The sequence below is a fragment of the Rhinolophus sinicus genome, linkage group LG15 (genome assembly GCF_036562045.2).
Source record: "Rhinolophus sinicus isolate RSC01 linkage group LG15, ASM3656204v1, whole genome shotgun sequence".
Classification (NCBI taxonomy): Eukaryota; Metazoa; Chordata; class Mammalia; order Chiroptera; family Rhinolophidae; genus Rhinolophus; species Rhinolophus sinicus.
Genome location: NC_133764.1, coordinates 26,439,860 through 26,446,907, shown reverse-complemented (window position 1 = coordinate 26,446,907; position 7,048 = coordinate 26,439,860). Strand labels below are relative to the sequence as shown.

General features: G+C 31.3%; 1 non-coding gene across 1 annotated transcript; it reads left to right on the top strand.

Moving 5' to 3' along the window:
- Positions 1-100: 100 nt before the first annotated feature.
- Positions 101-174, top strand: TRNAI-UAU (transfer RNA isoleucine (anticodon UAU)). The gene has a single exon. It is a non-coding gene; the product is annotated as a tRNA-Ile (tRNA).
- The last annotated feature ends 6,874 nt before the right edge of the window (positions 175-7,048 follow it).

Genomic DNA, 7,048 nt, shown 5'->3' with positions numbered 1-7,048 from the left:
TGTTTTAATTGATTTAAGGTTTCCTAACTATGTTGATTATTAAGCGTTACCTAGCTTTTACATTCTCCAAATCTATTTGAAAAAAGACAAAACGGGGGATGGCTGGTTAGCTCAGTTGGTTAGAGCATGGTGCTTATAACACCAAGATTGATGGTTCAATCCCTGCATGGGCCACTGTGAGCTGCGCCCTCCGTAAATATGAAAACAAACAAACAAACAAAAGACAAAACAGATTTCCACCATTTCAGGCAGTTAAAAATAAAACAATTATGAAAAATTTTTAATGACAGAAGGAATTTTACTTTTCCAATGTTTGAACGGTGTACTCTTAAATTGTGACTCTTAATGCAGATCTAGTTTTTCCTATACAGACTAAATTTATTTTTCTTACTATTTTCAATTCATTGACTAAGGCTTAGCTGTTTTATCTGAAGCAATGGCAATGTCACTTTTAAAATGGTTAATCTTTCTTGAATTCTAGAATATAAAATACATATGTAAACCTTTATAACCTAAAAAGTCATTCAAATATAAATCCCTGGAAAGGTATTAGTTCAGGCCTGCTGTGACACAACTGAGGACATATTTTTTCAATGTTATTTTTCTTATGATTGGAAAAAATATATGCTAATTATCGACTTCAGAAAACATAAAAAAGGGACTGAACAAAAAATGCCTAGAAATTACCAAGGTTAAACATCTCCTATATGTTTCTGGCTATATCCGTAAGTATGTACAAATGTATATATCAGTTATACAGCTATATATGGTTTTGATAAATAAAATCATTTATATTACATTATTTCATTTAAGGTTTTTATAAAAAAAATATTTTCCAGTGCCTTTAATATATTTTCCAATACATATTTTAAAAACTGTACCATATTCTCTAAAACATATATACTAGATTTAATGTAATTATTTCCCTATTGTTGAAATTATAATTGATGAAAACATTAAACACACAAAATATATTTTAAAAGAATTCAAGGTGTTGATATATGAGTGGAGTGGGATGTCTCCTTAATATATTCCTGAAGAGAATTCATCAGCCTTCTTTAAGATTGGTCTTCTCGTTCCCCAACATTCTGTTTTTCACTGGAAAATGTTTTAATATCTGGCAATTATAATAGTTCTACAATAGTACCTAAGGCCTTTAACCACACATAATTCTACCCTCTTTGCCCAGCTATATCTGAGTTAACTTGGTTAGAAAAACAACAACAACAACAACAGCAACAACAGCTTGTTCTCAGCATGGCTGCAATAAAAATAATGAAAAAACAAGTAATATAAAAGATCAAGTAGAAAGCACCTGGGAAGGGCAATAGAAATTGCACCTGTATTTAAAGGACTGGCTGCTACTCCCTTTTGAGCACTTAAATAGTATTTCACCCTGGGGAAAGTCACTTAAATTCTCTAGACTTCTGGCTCCTCACCTGATAATTTATCTCAGAGTAATTTTCACGCTGAAAATTTTAATTTGTCCTTAGGGGGAATAAATGTCTCAGTTGACGCAATCTTGTTTCCAAGTGCTATATCTGAAGCCAGGTGAAAATTATACAGATTAATTCCATATACTTGGCTGACTTTACCAGTGAGGTTTTTATAATTAAAGTCTGAGTTACTTGAGATGATCTGTTGTCATATGTGGTGAGAGTTTAGAGGATTTTTCTAAATATTGTTTCTCTACAATTGACTTTTTTACCTCTGTACTAAACTCAACAAATTTTTGTAAAATATACAATAAATATTCATACACACATTCTCTTATTTTTCATGTGACCATTCGAATTACATTTTTATCTTTAAAATAGTCCATTTATATTGATTAGAAGAAGTGTGTTAGAAATTGATTACAAATTAATTTGGGGAGAATTTATGTTACTGTAATGTTGAGTCTCATATTGGTAGAATTTTAAAATCGCTCTGGCAAACAGAGTCTCTTAGAATCTTATATTTTCATCTTGATAGATATGCTAGGCAAGAAGGGGCTCTTTCTGCCAGTGCGGTTGGGAAAAATAAATGGATAGAAGTAGCCCAGCTTATTGTTTATGAGTAGAGAAATGAGAGGAGCTGGTCCTAGCAGATATTAAAATATGTTCCTACAATATTAAACCAGCATGATTTTGGCCCTTGAATAAAAACGGAGACAAAAGAAACAGAAATTAGAATGTATAAACCACAAGTCTCACATTAATAGAACAATAATTAGACATTTAAAAATGAAACGGGGGCCCTTGTTAGATACTTAGATCTAAAACAAAGTTATATGCTTTTTTCTAAACTTTACCAGAATGAATTCAATATGAATTAAAGTTAAAACAAGACTATTTATTAAATGTAAAATAAAACACCACAATGATCAGGAAAAAAAAAGTTTATTACTATCCATACATTATTTTCTTAGCAAGACACCAAAAATAAAAATAGATAAAGAATAAAAGTGGTGGATTTGACAGCAAAAAGCTACTATAATTGAAATGCAAGAGGAAAATCAAAGGTAAAATAAGAAAAACGAAAGAAAACAAAGTGCATCATAGCCAGTACCACAGGTGAAAGATCTGATTAGTGTCTTTAACAAATAAGGAGATTTAATGTATCGATATAAAAACTTCGTGATAAAAGAAAAATGACAGAAATAGATTAATTAGAAAAGAAAACATGTAAAAGGCAAATAAATACATGTAACATGTTTCACCACACTTGTAAATAAAAAAGCAAATCAAAGAAAAACATGAGATATATTTTTTACCTGCTAAATATCTATTATAAATGATATGTAACACTCTCATAGATTACAGTGCAAAAACATAAACTGCCTTTTATCATCGAAATCTTTCATAGTTTATGCCCTTGATTTCAGCAATCCACTTATAGCAATTTATCTTCAGCTAATAATGGGCAAGTGTGTAAAGTTGTCGTTAGAAAGATGTATCGGTGAAAAATTAGAAGCAACTTAAATGATTTTTAGTAGGAGACTCGTTAAATTAATCATGGTATATTTAAAAGAAAAGCTATATTCGTCAACATGATGATAATGGACTTATATATTCATTAACAAGCAAAAATGTATATAATATGCACACAATATTTCTATTTTTTAAATTTAATTTATTGACTGTACTTATAAAAAGCACTGGCCCAGATCCACTTATTTTCCCCAAAGTACAACGCTATAGATGCCATTTTTGGAAATGTCCAGTTAGTGACTTTATACACACACACATACAAATACATTTATAAAAATATACACATCGATTTTCTGTCATATTTTTTACGTGTAAGGTAGCTGATAAAATTTTATATACACATGTTTAAATTAATGTGATGAGATAAGATGGTCATTTGGAAAAGAACTAAGTTATAAAAGAAGGGAGTCATTTACATAATTTAATAAAATATGTATAATTTAGAGCCATTGTAAGAAAGTTAGACAAAAATGAATAACTTAAAAATGTTGATCAATAGATGTGCACATATAGATACAAACTTTCATATACTACAGCCTGTTTGTAATTTGTCCTGGGACTTGAATGAAGACAAGCTTTTTTCTGATGCTTCTGGAGCTAAATATCTCTTAGATGATGTTCCAACTGAGAGTTGGCCTCATAGTAAATTTCACAGTGAGTTCAACATTGTAAATGAGTTAAGTAATTGTATATCCATTTGTATGCCTTCTGACATTTCTTAAATTCTATGTAGTGGTGTAAACTATATATCTTTAAAAAAGTATGTCTGGAGTGGATTTTAAATTCATTGATTGTTGTTATGTCTGATAACTGTAGCTTCCTCAGAGGCCCTGCAAGTGCAAAAAGGATGAATATACGATCAGGGCTGTCTGAGGTCCGTCTCTTTCAAGATGGAAGAAGCAACGTGAGGAAAAATCCTCGACAAGACTACATGTATATAGGAGGCTTTATTTTATTATTATACTTTTTAAAAAAGTTATCAAATATTTGCTACCTAAATCTGCTCTAATTTATAGTATAAAAATTTTCAAAGGGACTGCAACTACCATGAAATTTATCTTTCAGTACTGTCCTTGTAGGTATAATGGGCCCACACTGCAGTAGTGCTGTTGCTAATGCCATTTTGCTGGCTGTTTATAAAACATCATACAAGTTTTGTAGTCTGAAAGAGGGGTTCTGCACTTTTATGTCTTTCTTTGTCTCCCGGATAAATACTTTTTCTCAGCTGTAGTTAGATGTCCAGAAAGTTTCAGGAGAACTCAAATATTATCAGTTCATCCACGTATCCACGTCAACTTACTGTTGTCTACAAGCTGCCAGGAGCAGCTTATGGTCACGTGACCTGTGCAGTCACTCTCACAGGGCCCCACCTTCAGAAGGGCTCCACCCCTGGTTCAAAGCTTTGCTATAGCCATCTTGAAATTCTTAATAGTTTAGAACAAGAGGTCTTGCATTTGCGTTTTTCACTGGGCTCTTCCAATTATGTAGTCTGGCTTTTCAGGTGCCACCCCTGATATGAAGACAATTGGAACTCAGTTTGTGGGATTGGAAACTTTTCTAGGGTCTGTATGCTTTTAACTTTTTATTTTGAAATAATTACAGACTCATAGAAGGTTGCAAAATTAGTACAGAGAAGTCTGGTGTATCCTTCACCTAGCATGCCCCAATGGTTACATCTTGCATATCTAGGGAGTAATTATCAAAACCCAGAAACTGATATTACTACACTCTATAGACCTTATTCAGATTGCACTAGTTTGTACATAAATAGACCTTATTCTTTCTTTCTTTCTTTCTTTCTTTCTTTCTTTCTTTCTTTCTTTCTTTCTTTCTTTCTTTCTTTCTTTCTTTCTTTCTTTCTTTCTTTCTTTAATTTATTTATTAATTTGCAGTACCCTCTTCTCTAATATTAAACTCTAAGCATACTCTGCTGTTGTTTCGGCTCTTTCAATATCTTATTCACATCAAACCTGTCTTTTGAGAGCGATCTCTACTTAGAGAGGTCTAATAACCTCTCTGTGCCTCAGTTTCTTCACCTGTAATGCTCTTTCTCCAAATATTTTATAAACTAAATAAGATAGTATGTGCCAGGCTGTACCATAAGTCCTGGAGAATGGTTCTGATTAAAAGCCTAAAATGTCCACCTCATTAAATGGTAGCAGCTCTTTTAGCACTTCAGCTGTGTCTTAATCTTTTCTTCACTCACTAACCAATTCTGTTTTCTTATAGGACTTACTATTCCTTATAATTATCTGGTTTATGTAAATTTACTCACTTATTGTCTAACGTTGCCAGCAGAAAATCATCAGTGTTACTGTATAAAAAGCAATTGTTTGTTGACAATCATGCCAAATGCTTAATGAACAGCAAATGCTGACTTTTTTAAAGAGTTTTGCATCCTAGCACTATGGATGTTAGATGTAAGTGTGTACTGTGTTTTTCTCAAGTTTAAGTAATTTGTTTAAGGGTTTGGACTTGACATGTAACATAATCCCCTGCACTGAAATAATGGTGAGTAGCTGTGGTTGGTGCAGTGCTTCTGGTTTTCAGGACAGAATATTGACATTAACATGTCTACTTGTATTCGGAAAAATAATAAAACAATTCTAGATTAAGAAAGGAAATGTTTCCGATTTTTATGATAGCAGAGGATAATTGTGGGTTTTATTTTTTGTCATAAAAACATTTGACAATTTGACAAGTGTGAAATATTTGCCTGGCATGAAAATTGTTCTTTCCTTGTTATCAAGTCAAATATTTGTAGCATATATACCTTCATATTTAAACACAGTTTTAAATGCTTTATAATTTTAACCTAGAAGTAATTTAATTTCTGCAGTTAATTAAATACAAGTAAGAAAAGTTATCAAATTGAATTTTTGTTTGATTTTTTTTTTATGGCATACCACAGACTTGTTTAAAATTTTTGATATAGATAATCTGCTGGTTTATATTGAATTTTAAAATTACTGATTAAATTTGATATCTAGTAATTTATTTATAGTGGAAATAATGGGAACATATAGGTAAATACAATGGATATCAAGAGACATTATTGCCTAATCATTGATTTACTCATTTACCACAGAATTATATTCTCCTTTTATGGAGGATGTTATCCATTTCTAAACAAAAAAAGGAAAATGAAGTAATGAGCTGACGGAAAGTTTGAACAAAATGGGAAAAACATTTTTACCAATTACCAACATAAGCGTTTGAATCTATAAGTACTCATACTATAGTTTAACACCCTGTTGAATGTAACAAGTCATAACAGGAATTTAGTCCTTCTATTTAAATATTCCTGAAACTACTCTAGAGGTGATAGTAACATCAACATTTTATTTATCCATCTATTTATTTATATATTTGTGCCTGTGGGAAAATTGGTTCCCTTACTGGTTTTATTTGGTGATGTGAGATGAAAAAAAAGACTGTCTGAGCTGCATATTTTATTCTTCCCTGAGGAAAAGCTAAACTGATAAAAATCACATCTATTGTATTTTCAAGAATGTGACTTTTTGTTTGGACGTCTTACAGTGTTGTGCACATACCTAGAAAAAAAAAAACTTGGTTATTGATTTTATTTTTATAAAGTGTAGCTTTTTTTTAATGGTTTATATTCTACAGTTTAATTTCCAGTTTGTTTTCATTGTAACTTAAAATTGATCAGCTAATGATATCACATTACTGCTGATGTTGGTAACAACAATAAAGATAGGCTCTAAATACTTTTTCCTTCTCGTTGTTAATTAATAAATTACAGCAAAATTCCAGGGAAGTGTATATGCTGTTACAAAAAGAAAACAGATTCAAGTAAGAGATACATATTACTAAGATGCAGTCCACATGTGTCTTTACACTTTATTTCCTTCAAAGTTAGAACAATTTTAGGCTTAAATTGATTTTCTGATATTCTGATAAAGAGCTAATCAGTTTAATCGAGTCTGTGATCAGGCAGAAACCCATATCTATACTTAGATGGTCCTGTTTTTGCCTTACAGTTTGTGACACGTCGAGTTTGAAATTGAATGTGCTTGCACTCACTTAAAACAGTAATTTTGGATTGTTACATA